The sequence below is a fragment of the Aquarana catesbeiana genome, linkage group LG01 (assembly GCF_042186555.1).
Source record: "Aquarana catesbeiana isolate 2022-GZ linkage group LG01, ASM4218655v1, whole genome shotgun sequence".
NCBI classification, from domain to species: Eukaryota; Metazoa; Chordata; class Amphibia; order Anura; family Ranidae; genus Aquarana; species Aquarana catesbeiana.
The window spans coordinates 479,502,736-479,522,413 of NC_133324.1; the positions used below are offsets into that span (position 1 = coordinate 479,502,736).

Here is a 19,678-nt window from a genome sequence, read left to right on the forward strand (position 1 = left end):
AATCCAACCGTGTGTACAGGACATAAGAGTCTATGTGCAAACTGGTTTAGCCCTGGTTCACATTGGTGCTATTTGACATGCGATTTGGCATGTCAAATCAGGGGCAATTGCCGGCAATGGCACCATCTTAATTGGTGCAACGCCACAGTTGCGGCGCTGCACCGACTTCAAAAAGTAGTTTCTGTATTACTTTTTGCAATTTTGGGATGTGATTTTCATTGACATCTGTGCAGAAACCCACACAGATGAAATCGCCGCTGAAAACGGTACTGACATGCGGGAATGAAATGGTGCGAGTTCAGCTGAACTCGCACCATTTCATTCCCGCACTCAGTGTGAACCTAAGATTAAATGCACTTGTGTCCATTTACATCCTCCTACCTCCGAGATTGTTAGACCCCTTTCACACTGGGGCCACCCGTGTATTCGCTGTAATATGCCGCTCGTTTTAGCAGCGCTTTACCGCTGTTTATGCAGCGCTTTTCGGCGACTAGCGGAGCGCTTTTAAACCCAAAAAGGGGTTAAAAACTCCCATGTTGTGGTGCTTCCGAAGTGCTGCCCATTCATTGCAATGGGCAGGGGAATTTTAGGAGCGATGTATACAGCGCTCCCAAACCGCCCCAAACATGCTGATTGCAGGACTTTTTCTTTTTTTTATAAATCTCTTTACTAATTTTCCAATAGAGAAATATTAACAACATATACTTTATCTTCAACTTATCTACTCTTGCAGTAGATTTCACATGATTTAATTGATAATAAATACAATAATAAAAACATTCATTCTTCCCCTTGAGCCTTATATTGATGGTGTGGTTTGTTATATCCCTTCGCTTTTCCTATCAGACGTCTCACTACTTTTCTTCTTGCTATTCCAGCTGTTTACCCTTTAGGTTTACCCAGAGGCCGTTCTGGGTTCTGCTATCCAACTTGCCCATACTTTCTCATATTTTTCCCCACATCCTCTGTTACAATATGTTTCCCTATATAATGGCAAATTATCATTCACTAGATACTTCCAAAAGGGTAATCAGAGAGCTTCTGCTTTTTTCCAACTCAGTACTATTGCCTTCCTCGCATAAAAAAAGCAACAGACTTACTTTTGTTCTCTTTACTACAGAGATTTTATTCCCCACCAGTAGGGATGAGCTTCGAGTTGGAGTCTAACTCATGTTCGACTCAAACATCGGCTGTTCGCCAGTTCGCCGAACAGCGAACAATTTGGGGTGTTCGCGGCAAATTTGAATGCCGCGGAACACCCTTTAAAAGTCTATGGGAGAAATCAAAAGTGCTAATTTAAAGGGTTATATGCATGGTATTGTCATAAAAAGTGTTTGGGGACCCGGGTCCTGCCCCAGGGGACATGTATCAATGCAAAAAAAAGTTTTAAAAATGTCAGTTTTTTCGGGAGCAGTGATTTTAATAATGCTTAAGTCAAACAATAAAAGTATAATATCCCTTTAAATTTCGTACCTGGGGGGTGTCTATAGTATGCCTGTAAAGGGGCACATGTTTCTCATGTTTAGAACAGTCTGACAGCAAAATGACATTTCAAAGGAAAAAAAGTAATTTAAACTACTCGCGGCTATACTGAATTGCCGGCCCAACAATACACATAAAAGTTCATTGATAAAAACGGCATGGGAATTCCCCACAGGGGAACCCCGAACCAAAATTTAAAAAAAAAATGACGTGGGGGTCCCCCTAAATTCCATACCAAGCCCTTCAGGTCTGGTATGGATATTAAGGGGAACCCCGGCCAAAATTTTAAAAAAAATTGGCGTGGGGTCCCCCTCAAAAGCTATACCAGACCCTTCAGGTCTGGTATGGATTTTAAGGGGAACCCCACGCCAAAATTTAAAAAAAATCCAAAGCAGACCCTTATCCGAGCACGCAACCTGGCAGGCCGCAGGAAAAGAGGGGGGGACGAGAGAGCACCCCCCCCTTGAACTGTACCAGGCCACAAGCCCTCAACATTGGGAGGGTGCTTTGGGGGTAGCCCCCAAAACACCTTGTCTCCATGTTGATAGGGACAAGGGCCTCATCCCCGCAACCCTTGCCCGGTGGTTGTGGGGGTCTGCGGGCAGGGGGCTTATCGGAATTTGGAAGCCCCCTTTAACAAGGGGGGCCCCAGATCCTGGCCCTCCCCCTGTGTGAAATGGTAAGGGGGTACAAAAGTACCCCTACCATTTCACAAAAAAAAATGTCAAAAATGTCAAAAATGACAAGAGACAGTTTTTGACAATTCCTTTATTTAAATGCTTCTTCTTTCTTCTATTTTCTATCTTCTTTCATCTATCTTCTTTCTTCTATCTTCTATCTTCCTTCGGTATCTTCCTCCATCTTCTTCTTCTTCTGGTTCTTGTTCTTCTGGTTCTTCTTGTTCTTCTGGTTCTTCATCCGGTCTTCTCTGATGCAGGGCGGGTGACCCCGCCCCCCTCTGACATCACGGGGAATGCCACAGGGAAGTCCCCGTGTGTCAGAGGGGGGCGGGGTCACCCACCCTCTGTTATTTAAGAACTATCAGAAGAGGAGAAGCGTCACACAGTGGGAGCCTCCCATCCAATCGTGGATGCGGAGCGGCCCGAGGAAAGAAGATGAAGTGAAGACGGCGCCACTGAGGAAGATGCCGGCCGAGAAGACTGGATGAAGAACCAGAAGAACAAGAAGAACCAGAAGAACAAGAACCAGAAGAAGAAGAAGATGGAGGAAGAAACCAAAGGAAGATAGAAGAAAGAAGATAGAAAATAGAAGAAAGAGGAAGCATTTAAATAAAGGAATTGTCAAAAACTGTCTCTTGTCATTTTTAACATTTTTGACATTTTTTTTGTGAAATGGTAGGGGTACTTTTGTACCCCCTTACCATTTCACACAGGGGGAGGGCCGGGATCTGGGGGTCCCCTTGTTAAAGGGGGCTTCCAGATTCCTATAAGCCCCCTGCCTGCAGACCCCCACAACCACCGGGCCAGGGTTGTGGGGATGAGGCCCTTGTCCTCATCAACATGGGGACATGGTGCTTTGGGGGGCTACCCCCAAAGCACCCTCCCAATGTTGAGGGCATGTGGCCTGGTACGGTTCAGGAGGGGGGGTGCTCTCTCGTCCCCCCCTCTTTTCCTGTGGCCTGCCAGGTTGCGTGCTCGGATAAGGGTCTGGTATGGATTTTTGGGGGTACCCCACGCCATTTTTTAAAAAATTTTGGCACGAGGTTCCCCTTAAAATCCATACCAGACCTGAAGGGTCTGGTATAGATTTTGAGGGAGACCCCACGCCAATTTTTTTTTTTTTAATTTTGGCCGGGGTTCCCCTTAATATCAATACCAGACCTGAAGGGCCTGGTATGGAATTTAGGGGGACCCCCCAACGTCATTTTTTTTTTAAATTTTGGTTCGGGGTTCCCGTTTTTATCAATGAACTTTTATGTGTATTGTCGGGCCGGCAATTCAGTATAGCCGCGAATAGTTTTAAATTACTTTTTTCCTTTGAAATGTCATTTTGCTGTCAGACTGTTCTAAACACGGGAAACATGCACCCCTTTACAGGCATACTATAGACACCCCCCAGGTACGAAATTTAAAGGAATATTACACTTTTATTGTTTGACTTTAAGCATTATTAAAATCACTGCTTCCGAAAAAACTGCCGTTTTTAAAACTTTTTTTTGCATTGATACATGTCCCCTGGGTCAGGACCCGGGTCCCCAAACACTTTTTAGGACAATACCATGCAAATTATCCTTTAAAATGAGCACTTTTGATTTAGAACGTTCGAGTCCCATAGACTTCAATGGGGTTCTAACGTTCGTGCGAAGTTTTGGTCTGTTCGCAAGTTCTGGTGCGAACCGAACCGGGGGGTGTTCGGCTCATCCTTACCCACCAGTCCCGGAAGACAGATTTCTATGTCTTGTTCCAGAACAATTGATGTAACTGTAGCAATTACCCCTACCACCTCCCTCCAAAATACCACTATCGCAGGGCAGGACCAAAATATATGAATGGAATCTCCTGGAACACACCCACGCCTCCAACAGTTCTGGGGGTTCGATATGGACATTCTATATAGTCTATGGGTTGTATAATAGATTCTATGTCTTGTCTTGAATTGTATACGTTTATCTCTGAGTGATTTTGGTGTGTCCCTCATCCAACATGCTTGTAACTGTTTGTCCTGCTTCTGTTGTCACATAAACGTTGACTATCTCATTACAATAAAAGCTTTTATTGAAAGGTGCGGCTGTCCAGAATCCATTTCTTCAATAATGCTCGTAACTTACTGGTAATGCAGTTTTCACTAGGTAAGTATATAAAGTTGAAATTGGTTTCCTTTCCAGTCTCCTAACCATTTGTTCTAATCCTGATTCTACCGATTGTGGGAGGCCCTGAGGGAACTGGGCAGACAATGCATGGGTGAGCTGCATACAGCATGTCTAAAAACATAACTTCTTGGAATATTCCAGCGTTCCATCATTCCTGCGAATTATATCATTGTTTTCCCCTCTACTATCTGAGATATCTTTTTGACCCTAAATTTGGTCCATGCTCCTGGATCTTGTATAGAGTCTAAATTGGGCAACTGAGGATTTCTCCACAACAGAGTATTTGGAGATAAGATCTCCTTGGAATGTTTTTTCCCCCACTAAACCAGCTCTCCATGCCTTTATAGTTGTTATGATCGGAGGGGTTAGATCATACACAGATTTCAACCCTTGAAACGGTAAAGTCTGAAGTGCTTCAATAGAGTGTACCACTACAGCCTCTAGTAGTAGAGGGATTGTGTTTGTCTGGATCTAACCATTCCCCTACCGTTACCAGCTGTGCTGCTAAATAATATTTATAAAAGTCTGGGGAAGCCAGTCCCCCTTGTGCCAACGGACGCATAAGTGTAGTCAGTTTAATTCTGGGTAATTTATTTCTCCATAAGAATGAGGAAAAAATACTGTGTAATTGTACAAAAAATGATTTTGGCACCTATTGTGGTGAATTTCTGAACAAGTATAAAAATTTAGGAAGAATCTTCATCTTTATTTAATTTATGCGGCCTGGCAATGACAGGGGCAAAGCCTCCCATACCTTTGTTTTTTTTCTTAAATTCCTGTACTACTGGATTTAAATTTAACATAAGAAAATCTTCAGCCTATCGTGAGAACTTTTTCTAACGTCACGCAAGCGTACCACCCGAGTATGAAAGCACCCATTGCAGAGAATGGGAGGCAGTTTTCAGGCACTTTACAGGCGCTATTTCTAGAGCTAAAACACCTGAAAACTGCCTCAGTGTGAAAGGGGTCTTAGCCCACATGTCAAATCGCATGTCAAATCGGCGGCAATGGCCGGCAATGACAGCGTCCTAATCAGTGCAACACTGCATTTGTGGCACCACACCGATTTCAAAAAGTAGTTTCTGTACTACTTTTTGGGATTTCGGGGTGCAATTTTCATTGACATCTGTCCAAAAACCCGCACAGATGTCTGTGAAATCACAGCCAAAATCAGGACTGACATGCGGGAGTGAAATCGAGTGAGTTCAGCTGAACTCTCACGGCTTCATTCCTGCAGCTCAGTGTGAACCTGGGCTTAAGGTCCAAAAAAAAAAAAAATGTAAAAGGACAGTTTTTCCCAGACCTAAAGGTAACAGATCCAAGTTAGCCAGATGTAAACGGACACAAGTTTGTTTACATCTAGCCGCCCATGTCTGCTATTAAATGCACACATAAACTGAATGGGCACAGATATGAAAAACTGACATCCAACCCTGTTCAGCTCGGATTCAGCAGAGAAACCCCTGCTGAACAGAGCGAACAAAGCTCTTGTGAGAGGGCTCTTAGGCCCCATTCACACTTTACAATTTGGTATTACCGGGAAGAACTGTAATGCGATTTCAGTGAGTTTCTAAAAGTAGTGCATGCACTACTTTTGGTGCGGGGTGGTGCGATTTCAGCCCATTCAAAATGAATGAGCTGAAATTGCACTGCACAAAACTGCATGTGAATTTCAAAGGAATGCACAGCTTGTTCCTGTGCAATTCCTGGTGTGAACCAGCCCTTTAGTGTGCCTTCTTTCACAGAACAATCTTCCTCTGGTGCAATGTTACAATGTATTTACATTCCAGAGCTCAGGGCAGAACATTTTCACATCTATACATTGTATACAATTAACCTACTTGCCAGTGCAGAGTTCTCCTCATTGTTATTTTGTACATTCCTAAAATATTGACTGTCTGTACTGTAAAATAAATAGGAAATGTGTGTGTTTTCTTTAAAGTGAATGTAAACCCACTCTCATCCTTTCTAAACTACTGCCATAGGGGTTATCTATAAGGATATACATGCCTTCTGCATGTATCTTTACCTGTCAAATGTCTCCCCTCTGTCTGTTATTGGACCCGAAAAACTGCAGATTCTGTGGGTGGGTCTGTTGTCTGGAGCTTGGTGGGTGGAGTCGTGATGTCAGTAGACTCCCCGCCCACCTCTACACTCCCCTTGTCAATATGCATTTTCTCCTGTGTATTTCTTACAACTCCTGCTATGATCACTAACATCCAGTCAAAACCCAGAAAAGTCACCACATGACTTCAGCATGCCCAATCATGCTGAGGTGTGGAGCAGCCAATCCTGGAAGAGCTAGAGAAGAAAGGAGGAGGGGATCTGAAGTACACAAAATGCCTCTCTTACACTTGTGCATGAGATATGGAAATCACCTGTCACTCACAGCAAGGGGGAAGAACTGACTCCTATTTCTCTATCTGTTCATTTTTATCTCACTGAAAAAAGATAAGAGGACTGCTCAGAGTTGGATTAACTCTTTGTGGCAAGACTGGGCACAGATGACATGAAATCCTATACTGTACAAGGTGCAAGCCCTAATGAAGAAAATATGTTTTGGGTTTACATCCACTTTAATGCTACATTTGCATTGGTGACTAGTCCCAGTGCGAATGACAGCTGCAGGAATCTGTTTCTGCCATCTGTGAGTGGCTGGCTGTAGCCACTGTGCCCTGTACACTTCAATGACAGATCGGCGGTGGACACAGCTGTCCATGGCTGCTTGCACAGTCAGCAATTACCTGCAGTGATTGCTGCTGGACGCATGACAATTGGTTGTGCAGATAGCCATGGATAGCTGTGTCCACCACCAACCTGTCATTCAAGCTGGGTTCACACTTATGTGAATTGGATGTGGCCTTAGTGAATTGACTTTAATGGTTCTCAAATTTTTTTTTGTGGTATTTATCTCAATTCTATATTTGACTTTGATACATCTATTTTTTATTATTGTATGTGACATGTTCAAAAATACAGAAATATTGCATGTGATAACTTTTGAATTGACCCGATTGTCATAGCTTCCCTATGTAAAATAATTTAGAGATTGTATTCCTGTTTTGCTTCTGACATTTAGGGCTCTCATTCAAGGGGGTGATAAAAGCAAATTCTTGAGCCATTGTTTTACTGCCTCCTGACCGCCCACCAAAACAAGGGCATGCAGCCACTCAGGATTGTACACATGCCACGGTAGCAGCAAAAATTAGGGGTTGGAAATCACGCAGCAAAAGTAGTGTATGCATTACTTTTGGAAACGCACTGCAATCGGAACTTTTATACCATGGCACCTGGCGCAGGGAAACGCACTGCGTTTGCAGCCTGCATTTGGGGTGTCATTAACTGCACTGACACCCCCTGCGGGACGCAAGGGCAGTGCGTTTTAAATGCGGTGGGGGGAACATGGGTTTCCCACAGCAAGTTCTGGTGTGAACTGGCCATAAAAGACATGTTACATATGTGACCCATTTATGTAAACGGGACTGAGCCATAACTGTCCTACAACACATCACACTATTTACTGTTTTTTCTAAAGCGGTTGTATACCCTGTAAGGCAAAGGCATAATGAGCTAGTATGCACCGCGCAACTTTCCTTTACATTTACCAAAACCATATGACGTCAAACCTAAACACCTTCCATTTGTATGCAATCAGAAGGACCCTTGCACTCCATAGTTGAGGGTAAACCTTAAGAAAGCTGAATAAGAATATTGTATAGTGTAGGGCCAGCTTTTGTCATAATGTGCTAGTATGCATTTTGACAGACTTACCTGAAAAGGAAGCCCTCCAGCAGCGCACTGTCACCACTGAAGGCGCTTCCATCTTCACCTGATCTTCTTTCCAGGTTCGTGGGCTTTGGCTATCCAATTGGCTGCGCGGCAGTCGCTGTTTACAACACAGCTCTAAAGAAATGGCATGGGTATGCTGTTCCTCCAAAACGCATGCGCTGGTGACGTCACTGGCTGCATCTAAAGTAAATATCTCCTAAATGTCGCACATTTAGGAGATATTTACTGCACCTATAGGTAAGGCTTATTATAGGCAGGTAAAAAACATACATGGGAGTTTACTCCCACCTTAAAGCTCCGTACACATGATCAGAAAATCGTACGAAAAATACCGCTTTCGGAGCGATTGTACGATAATCTGATCGTTAGTACAGAGCTTTCGCGAGCCGATCATGACAGTTCAACTGATATTATCAGATCGGCCACGCACCAAAAATTTTTCGTACACCGCCAGATTGTATGATTTTAGTTTAATCAGTACAGTTGTCGTTCGAAAATGCAATACAAGTTGCACTACAAAACATGACATCACTTCCGATTTTTTATTCAAGAATTTTCGTAACTTTAGTAAACTCTTCATTTTTGATATGAGATTAGCATGCAAAAAAAAAAAAAACCAGATGATCTTTCGTCCGATAATTTCCTTGTGTGTACCAAGCATCAGTGTCACAAAGTGCAAAGTGTCACAAAGTTTCACGCAATTGGCTGCCATTTTCAGGGCTAAAATATGCCTGAGGAGGTGACATATCACCTTCTCGCTGCCTGTCAAACATCCATGAAAAGCCATCCACTGCAGTTGCTTTTCAGAGTGGCGGCATTGGACTACCACACATGAGAAAGGAGCCCTTATAAAACATAGCAATTGTGTTCTATGTGCCCTGTCCGTATTATAAGGCTGAACTGAGGTGGGTTGCTGTGTGTTGCTTGCAGCGCACCCCACCTCATGTCCTTGCAATGCGCTGCCATGCTCTTTGTGACACTTCAATAAAGTAAAAAATAGTAAGTATTACGATGCATTGTAACAACACATTGCTCCTTTAAATAGCGCCTGTAAAGCGCCTGAAAAATGCCTCCCCTGCAGTCCCAGTGTGAAAGCCCGAGTGCTTTCACAATGGGGCGATGCGCTGGCAGGACGTTCAAAAAAGTCCTGCAAGCAGCAGCTTTGGGGCGGTGGAGGAGCGGTGTATACACTGCTCCTCCCCATTAAAATGAATGGGCACCACTGCCGAAGTGCCTGCAAAGTGCTTTGGCAGCAGCACAACATGGGCGCATTTATCCCTTTATTGAGGGGTTAAAAGTGCCCCACTAGCGGTCGAATAGCGCCGCTAAAACAACGGTAAAGCGCTGCTAAAACTAGCCGTGTTTTACCGTCAACGCCCCCCCCACCCCAGTGTGAAAGCAGCCTTACACAAAAGACACAGCCCTCACTGAGGTAGCATCGCCCCTTTCACACTGAGGCGTTTTACAGGCGTTTTTGCGCTAAAAATAACACCTGTAAACTGCCTCTTCTGCAGCCCCAGTGTGAAAGGCCGAGTGCTTTCACACTGGGGCGATGTGCTGGCAGGACAGGAAAAAAAGTCCTGCAAGCAGCATCTTTGGAGCAGTGCGGGAGTGGTGTATACACTGCGCCTGCCCATTGAAATAAATAGGCAGTGCTGCCGAAGCACCTGCAAAGCGATTTCAGCAGCGCCGCAAAACAGGCGCTATTAACCCTTCACTCGGCTGCTAGCGGGGGTGAAAAGCACCGCTAAAACTAGCGAAGCTTTACCGCTGACGCCTGCACCGCCCCAGTGTGAAAGGGGTCTAAGTGTCGGGCTGGTGTGAATGAGCCCTTGGGAATGCAATACAACCATCACTGGGGTTCCAGGATGTGGCTGCAAAGACACTGCAAGAGATCAGTTGCTCTGGGATGCAACAAAGGATAAAAAAAGATTGTGAAAACAGTTTTTTTTATTTAAAAAAATATGAAAATTATTTATGATACACAGAAAAAAAAAATGTGAAAACAGTTTTTTTTTATTAAAACAAATATTTATGATACACAGAAAAAAATGTGAAAACAGTTATTTTATTACAAAAAATGTTTTATGATACACAGAAAAAAAATATGAAAACTGTTATTTTATTACAAAAAATGTTTTATGACACACAGAAAAAAATGTGAAAACAGTTTTTTTAATTAAAACAAATATTTATGATAAACATAAAAAAAATGTGAAAACAGTTTTTTTAATTAAAACAAATATTTATGATACACAGAAAAAAATGTGAAAACAGTTATTTTATTAAAAAAAAAATTATGATACACAGAAAAAAATGTGAAAACAGTTATTTTAATTAAAACAAATATTTATGATAAACAGAAAAAAATGTGAAAAGAGTTTTTTTTATTAAAACAAATATTTATGATACACAGAAAAAATGTGAAAACAGTTATTTTATTACAAAAAATGTTTTATGATACACAGAAAAAAATGTGAAAACAGTTATTTTATTACAAAAAAATGTTTTATGATACACAGAAAAAAATGTGAAAACAGTTATTTTATTACAAAAAATGTTTTATGACACACAGAAAAAAATGTGAAAAGAGTTTTTTTTATTAAAACAAATATTTATGATAAACAGAAAAAAATGTGAAAATGTTTGCTGCATGTGAGCACATCGTTTCCATGTGTCTGCCACAGGATGGAGTTCCTAGAACAGCAGCTGCTCCTTTCATCTTTGTGACTCTTTCCTTGGCTCCGTCAAGTCTCTATGGTGCTTGACTGCTGGATTCAATGGAAAGAACAGGAGGGGCTCCTCTCCTCATTTCTCCTCCTGTACTCTATGGTAGAAGCCGCAGCAGCTGAGCCTGAGAGCAGTCTACAGGCAGCACAAGGAGCAGCATTGCCTGGGAGCCGGCTCAGCACTGTGTGTGCATCCAGGTACTCTTCTACTGGAACTTTCTGGGTCCTTGTCCCCCTCATTACTTCATATGTACTGCTCCACATCTACACTACGCCTGCCAGCACTCCATCCTCTCCATGGGAAGGTTGGCATACTACAATCTGCTCTGTGTGTATGTGTGACATTGTGAGGGTGGTGGGGGCACTATAAGATCCTCCTAGGGGGTACACGTGACTTGTGCCTGCTCTCACTCTTCACCTCTGTCTGTATCATCATCATCATCATCATCATCATCATCATCATCACCACCTTACATTATAATAACACAGTTCAGCCTCCTTCTAATCTGTTATAGTGTGTTGTACTAAAGCACATACTACAGTATACGTCATAGATATCCAGGGGGTGGGGGAATAGTTTACATCCATATACTTACCTTAGACTAATCTACCTATAGATAGATCACAGTTATCTATCACAATATGTTTTATTTAAAAAAAAAAAATTCACACACACGTAGGATATCAATCCAAAAATAATATAATGACCTCCGTATCTATCATGCCTAATCAAAAGAGTATCCAATGTTTATATTTAAAGAAATATATATTCACACACATCAGAGGGATGTAGCAAATTGATAAAAAAAAAATATATAAAGACCTCTGCATCTATCTCGAAAGAGTATCCAATGTTTATATTTAAACACACACACACACACACACACCTATCTATCAGACGGATGTAGCAAATTGATCTAAAAAATATATAATGACCCCCTGTATCTATCATGCCTAATCAAAATTGTTATATATGACACACAGACATCAGGCCCATAGGTAATATATTGATCTAATAATAGAATGACCTCTGTAGATACAGATCATGCATATTCAAAATAGTATCCGATCAGCCATAACATTCTGACTACTCACCATAAACCGCCAAAGGTGTGAACTTCAGGTATGCTATGGTATCTTTAGCAGATCAGTTAAAGTGATTGTAAAGTCTCATTTTTTTCCCCCCTATAAAAATAACAAATTTGTTATACTTACCTGCTCTGTTGCAGTGGATTTGCACAGAGCAGTCCGGATCCTCCTCTTCTCGGGTCCCCTCTACTGTAATCCTGGCCCTTCCCTCCTGTTCAGTGCCCCCACAGCAGGCAGCTTGCTATGGGGGCACCCGAGCCGAGTCACAGCTCTCTATGTCCATTCAGACACAAAGTCCCGATTTCCCCCCCACCCCTTTTTCTCCTGATTGGCTAGCTGACATTGACAGCCAATGGCTGTATCTAGGCTGTCTGAGACACTGGTGGACAGAGCCTGACAGAGAGGGGCCTCGGGTAAGTATAAGGGGGGGCTGCTGCACGCAGAAGGCTTTTTATCTTAATGCATAGAATGCAATAAGATAAATAACCTTCTGACTTTACAACGCCTTTAGGTCCTGTAAGTTGTGAGCTGAGGCATCCATGGATCAGACTTGTTTTTCCAGAGCAATCCACAAATGCTTAATTAGAGATCTGGAGAATTTGGAGGCCAGGTCAACACCTCCAACTTACTGTGTTCCTCAAATCATTCTTGAATTCATCAGACAAGGCCGCCTTCTTCTATTGCTCCATGGTCCAGTTCTGATTCTCATGTTCTCATTGTAGAGCAACCTATACAATGGCCATGTATGTGATATTTCCAAAAAACCCACAAATATTGCATGTGAAAACCGTTGAATTGACACCATTGTTTGCTTTTCTATGGCTTCCCTATGTAAAATAATAGTAGAATTTGTGTGCCTGACATTTAAGGCTCATTCAGGGGGTGGTAAAAGCAAGCGCTTGAGCCACTGTTTTACTGCCTTCTAAACCCATCTAAACAAGGGCATCCAACCACTCAGGACTGTACACATGCCACAGTAGCGACAACAATTAAAAGACATGTTGCCTATGGCAGATGGAACGGTTGCCAAATATTACCTATTTATGTAAACGGAGCTGTGCCATAACTGCCCTATAACTGCATGCAGGTGTCTGTTGTGTAGAGGCAGTGCAACGTGTTGTTACAACGCATCACACTATTTACTTTTTTTCTAACTTTATTGAAGTGTCACAAAGTGCACAGCAGCACGTTGCACATGGTTGACCAGCATTTTCAGGGTTAAAACTGCACCAGCCAGCCTTTCAGTAAATGTTATCCAAGAGGCTCTACAGCCCACGTGCAATAGCATTAAAATTAAATTTAAAAAAAAAAGTGAAAAAGAATTGTAATTTAATAAATATAATTTAAAAAAGTAAACGCACCCCTTGTCTCTTCTGTGAATAAACACAAATGCATGCTTAGGTCCAGCACATGTAAGTAAACAGTGATTGCACCATATGTGAAGTATTACTGCAAACATCAGATTGAAAGCAATAACTCTAGAGCCATCCATGGTTAACTTTAACCTCTTCCCAACCACCCCATAGCAGATTTAATGCTACAGGGCGGCCGTGCCATGCAGAATCACGTGTATCTATACATGATACTGCACTTCTGTGTTTTGGGCGCGGGTGCGTGGCGCCGGCAGCTCACTGCCACCTTCATTTTACATAGCAGGAGCTGATCAGTGGGTCTCGCGGCCCCGATATCCGCCAGGACCTGCTGATCGTTAGGCAGACTGGCATTCTTTCAGTCTGCCTATGTAAAGCAGGCGAGGGACATACATTTTATTTAGGTACAGTGTCGCATGACCGCGCAATTGTCAGTTAAAGTAACGCAGTTCTGTATCGCAAAAAATGGCCTGGTCAGGAAGGGGGGTAAACCGTCCGGAGGTGAAGTGGATAAATATTAACCTGTAAAGGCTTTTAAAGCGTCACCTAAAATTTCACAGGCAGATGCAATTTTGAGTCTTGACATGTTTGGTATCTATTTACTCGACACAACTCCTCTGTTATATTTTACCATACATTTGGTATTTCTGTTTGTGTGCTCTAAAATTAATTTTAGTGTATTTCTTCTTAAAAATATGTGCTTCATAAATAGCTGTGCAAATATCGTGCAACATAAAAAATTGCAATTACTACTATATTATTCTGCAGGGCCTCTGCTTTTTAGAAAATACATAATGTTGGGGGGTTCTAAGTAATTTTCCAGCAAAAAAAACACGCTGATTTTAACGTGTGTGAAAAACCTAAAGCAAATTCCCCAGATGCGACATGGTTAATTTAGAACTGTTATCACAATGCGCTATATCTCAAGAGACCTAATGTGCCTTGTTTACAATTACTTTTAATAGAGGCATGTAATGTCTGTAGGGATTTGTTACCTAATAGATGTAACTTTCCTTTTGAATTATACCTTTGCATTCTTCATACGGGAACATCTCTTTCTTTGCTATATTTCACATTAGACTTAGTTTAAAAAACGTAAAAGTGATATTAAATGTAAACATTTTTTGGGCTGAAAATAAAAAAGATGTTATACTTCAGAAACAAGTAAAAGGATTGAGCCGGCAACTCTGTAGTCCATATAACGATTTTAATGGTTGGTTACGAAAAGTGACGAGCAAAAGAGCTGACGTGTTTTGGCAACAGCCTTAGTCGTAGCATGCTATGACTAAGGCTGGTGCCGAAACGCGTTAACTTTTTTGCTTGTCACTTTTTGTAACCAACCATTAAAATCGTTATATGGACTACAGAGTTGCCGGCTCAATCCTTTTACTTGTTTCTGTTGTAATGTGTAATGACACACTGAGCCTAAGCACCTGAAAGAAGATCTTGCAAATTGGACTGGGAGTTTCCCGCTGTGTGCGCTGTCTCTCTTCAAACCTACCTGTTATACGTACCTGCTCTGTGCAAGGATATTGCACAGAGCATCCCCTTACCTCCTATTCTGGATTGCCCTGCCGGTGCTGTCTACTCCTTCTTCCTGTGGGTGCTTTGTCAGAAGTGTGCTATGGGGCATCCAAGCGTCCCATCTGGTCTCCCACAGTACACAAAACATGGAAATGCAATTGTTTTAGTAAATATAAACTGATAAATACCTTTTCTCATCAGCAGTATATAGCAGTCTTGCGACTGCTATGAGTGTCTGGTTAAAGCTTATAGGAGTTGTCATTCTCCCCTGGCTGTCCTGTGAGGCTGCATGACCCCCCCGACCCTCTGTCTGGACAATGCTGTTTGGCCCTGTGCTGATCACATGCACCATCCCAAGAAAAAAAAACTCTCTGGCAATATACACCAGACTGAGCATGTGCAGAGTACCCCCAATGCTCTGTACTATCAGAAGAGGGATTGGGACAGTGGTGGAAGAAGGGGAGGATCAGAGAAAACAGGACCAAACAGCCTTTTTATACAATGCGGAGGCTTAACCCCTTAGGTTCCACAGTGAGTATAACAAGCATGCTTTACTGCATATACAGATTGATTTTACTGTTGTGGGTTTAGTAACACTTTAAGGTAAAGAAAACGTTTCACTTTATAACCATTTTAATGCAAGTGTAAGGTGCTTTCATTTGTCTCTGAAAATATATGTAACTTGTTTGAAAAAAAGGATTCTTATGCGCATTCCTGAACTCAGTACGCTGTACATAGCACGCTTCTTAACCATGCACTCTGTACGTTGTACACTCCTTAATGATGTACTCTGTACCTAGCACACTGCACACTCCCGAACCTGTAATCTGTACATTCCTGAACCTGCACTCTGAACCCTGCACTCTGTACATAGCATGCTCTGGAATCTAGCGCACTCCAGAACCCTGCACTCTTGAACCCTGCACTCTGAACGTAGCACACTCTTGAACCCTGCTCTCTGTACATTCCTGAACATAGTACACTTCTGAACAATGCACTCTGTAGCACATCCCTGTACTCTGTACATAGCACATGCCTGATCCCTGCACTCTGTTTGTAGCACACTCCTGATCCCTGCACTCTGTACGTAGCACACTCCTGAACCTGCACTCTTTACACTGCACACTCCTGAACCTGCACTCTTTACACTACACACTCCTGAAACCTGCTCTCTGTACACAGCACACTCCTGAACCCTGCACTCTGTACGTAGCACTCTCCTGAACCCTGCACTCTGTGCGTAGCACACTTCTGAACCTGCACTTTTTACAGTGCATGCTGCTGATCCCTGCACTCTGTACGTAGCATACTCCTGAACCCTGCACTCTGTACGTAGCACACTCCTGAACTCTGTACGTAGCACACTTCTGAACCTGCACTTTTTACAGTGCATGCTCCTGATCCCTGCACTCTGTACGTAGCACACTTTTGAACCTGCACTTTTTACAGTGCATGCTCATGATCCCTGCACGTAGCACACTTCTGAACCTGCACTCTTTATACTACATGCTCCTGAAACCTGCACTCCGTACATAGCACATTCCTGAACCCTGCACTCTGTACATAGCACACTCCTGAACCTGTACTCTGTACATTCTTGAACTTGCACTCTGAACCCTGCACTCTGTACATAGCATGCTCTGGAACTTAGCGCACTCCTGAACCCTGCACTCTGAACGTAGCACACTCTTGAACGCTGCACTTTGTACACTGCGCACTCCTGAACCCTGTACTCTGTACATAGTACACTTCTGAACCATGCACTCTGTAGCATACCCCTGAACTCTGCACTCTGTACATAGCACATTTCTGAACACTGATCTCTGTACATACCACACTCCTGTTCCCCACACTCTGTACTTAGCACAATTCTGAACAAGCACTCTTTACACTGCACACTCCTGAAACCTGCTCTTTGTACATGACACACTCCTGAACCCCGCACTCTGTACGTGGCACACTCCTGATTCCTGCACTCTGTACATGGCATACTCCTGATCCCTGCACTCTGTACGTGGCACACTCCTGATTCCTGCACTCTGTACGTGGCACACTCCTGATCCCTGCACTCTGTACGTGGCACACTTCTGATCACTGCACTCGGCACACTCCTGATCCCTGCACTCTGCACACTCCTGATCCCTGCACTCTGCACACTCTTGAACCCTGCACTCTGCACACTCTTGAACCCTGCACTATGCACACTCTTGAACCCTGCACTCTGCACACTCTTGAACCCTGCACTCTGCACCTGAGCTTTGGCTGTACTTTTTTTTTTTTAACAAAATTCTGGAATATTAATGTGCAAGATGTATTTCCTCATCTGGAGTAATCCTAATCTGTATCTACCAGAGTAAAAACATGGTAAGCACATTAAGCCAAAAAAGTAAACTAAATTGTTTTCTCTTTTAAAATATAGGCAGTTCTAATTTACAATTTTTGTTTGATAAATGTTATTCACTGTAGATATGTCTTGTTTCAAATTAATTGAAAAAAAAAGAGAGGCTATGAAACATGTTTATTTTACATAAAAGTAAAAGTATGACTATATTTTCCACGACGTTTCCTGACTGCCATATACATACAGACTTGTGTTCTATATACAGTAATGCAATACATTGGAAAGTGTGGGTACTATAGATAGGTTACTAAAACCAGCTGCTTGCTTACAGGTATGTTTTATTTAGCAGAGGCAAAAAGGGGTTGATTTACTAAAGCTGGAGAGTGCAAAATCTGATGCAGCTGTATCAGCCAATCAGCTTCCAGGTTTTTTTTTTGTCAAAGCTTAATTGAAAAAGCTGAAGTTAGAAGCTGATTGGCTACCATGCACAGCTGAACCAGATTTTGCACTCTCCTGTTTTAATAAATCAACCCCAAAGTGTTTGTTTTCCATGGATGGATTTCTGCATAGCCAATATAGACCACCAATCAAGTTAAGGCTTCTGTTTTATTTGTTTGCTTATTTATTTATTTTGGCCAGATACTGACACTGAAGATATAAAAATGGAGATGAAGATGAAAGTCAAACATAAAATCAGAAGATTCTAATAAAGGTGAAATTTTTTGTAAGACTTATGATTTATTGATTGTCATGTAGTTAACTGTTTTGGACAGTTCATAAAAGAAAAAAACACTTTCAAATCTGATTTTTAACCCTTCCTTGTTTTGGTTTGTCTTTTTCTGTCATGTAATGCACTTTACCTATATGTTCATACAGTAAATAGTTGGACAAGTACTGGGTCCCTAATTATATGTTAGTGTTTTTTTTCAATGTGATCTGCTAAGTGTAATGAATAATCTTGCTGTGTTTTTAAAAAATGTAAAAACTGATTATGGTAATTAGTAATAATATAAATTATACAATTGCTGGAAGGCAGCCATATCTGTCAAGACTCTGCTTTTTGCTAAGTTGTAAATACACAATGATTGTGCTTTGTTCTGGTACAATATTTTTTATTGAAATATAAGAAAATATATAGCTGTAATAATCCCTCACAGAGGATATGACCAGTAAGCATAACAAAATGCAACAAGAAAATACACATTTAGAACATGAATTGTGGAATGAACTGTTGAACAACAATAACCCCCCAGCCAAAGCCAGGGGTCAACACAGGGTGGTTGCTCAGGGGCTGGGGTGTGGACAAAATTTGGGAAAAATGAAATTCAAACCAAACTCATAAGAACAAAAAGATAGGGGGGGGGGGGGAGAAAGGGCCAGATGGCGAAGAGGGAAACGAGAGGTGAGATTACAGAATAAGAAGAGGAAAAAGAAGTGCAGAAAGGGGGAGAAAAAGATCCCCCCCCCCCCCCGTCAGAGGAGGTCAGTTAGAGAGACCCAGGCTGGTCGGGTGCAGAGTTGGAAGAGCATAAGAACACCACGAGCCCTACAATTTGAGGAATTTAGCGTGGGAGTCGTGGAGGATACTAATCATCTTCAAATGAATCATGAGAGTCGTTCAGATGCTCTTCACCTCCGCAAATGAGACAGCCAGCTTTTTCCAGGCCCTTGCTATTGCAGGGATAAATAAACTGGTGGCCAATTTCTGCTGATAGGAGATAAGGCCCCAGATCGGACAGTGAAGTAAGGCCAATTTGACATCTTTGCGGGTAGACACGTGAAAGAGAGAACAGAAGACCAAATACCCTTGACCAAAATCCCACTAGATGGGGGCAGGACCACCAGATATGAAGTTCATCTCCCTGCTGACCACAGCCCCGGAAGCATCTATCACTGTATGATGGGCTTGATTTGGCAATAGGGGTTGGGACCCAATACTAGTGGAGGAGTACCTTATAGGTTGCCTCCAGGGTAGCCATGTTGAAGGAGCATTTTGCACTACTAGACCGGGCTTTGCTTCAAACCACCAAATCAATGGGGGATAAGTGTCCCACCTGGGGACATAGAATAAGGAGACTAGGGTACCGCTAGGGTTGAGGGAGGAGTAAATTAAGGATATGGTACCAGGGGTTCCTGAAGAGTTTAGGCAAGTATGCTCGAGGGCTGTTTTCTGGTACAAGAAACTGTCATGGCGTCTGAGAGAGGATATCCAGTGTCGCAATTGAAGATTGCGGAAGAATTCCACCGAGGAAGCTTTGTGGTGTGCTTTGTTCACTTGAAACACAAGTCTGCTAGACAAATTGAAAACAAAAGAGCTTTTACGTTTTATAGGTTTTATCTGAGTAGTCATTCGGCAAGATGGTAAAGGGGATCTATGCTAGGTACCACTATGCTTTGAAAACACAGGGTTATGAGCACATTTACCATTGTTTAAAGTAGAACTATAAGCAAAACTTTTTTTTTTTTTCATTATGGCTAGATTAAGGGAAGGTTTTAACCCCAGTAAGGTTTATTTTTTCCATCT

At 42.4% G+C, this 19,678-nt stretch overlaps 1 protein-coding gene across 1 annotated transcript in view; it reads left to right on the forward strand.

The window, feature by feature from the left end:
* Positions 1-10,856: 10,856 nt before the first annotated feature.
* FBXO10 (F-box protein 10) overlaps positions 10,857-19,678 on the forward strand; it is a 180,210-nt gene continuing 171,388 nt past the window's right edge. The window contains exons 1-2 of the mRNA XM_073591559.1: positions 10,857-11,028; positions 17,794-17,866. The gene's annotated coding sequence lies outside the window, so the exon portion shown is untranslated. The remainder of the gene's footprint in view (positions 11,029-17,793; positions 17,867-19,678) is intronic.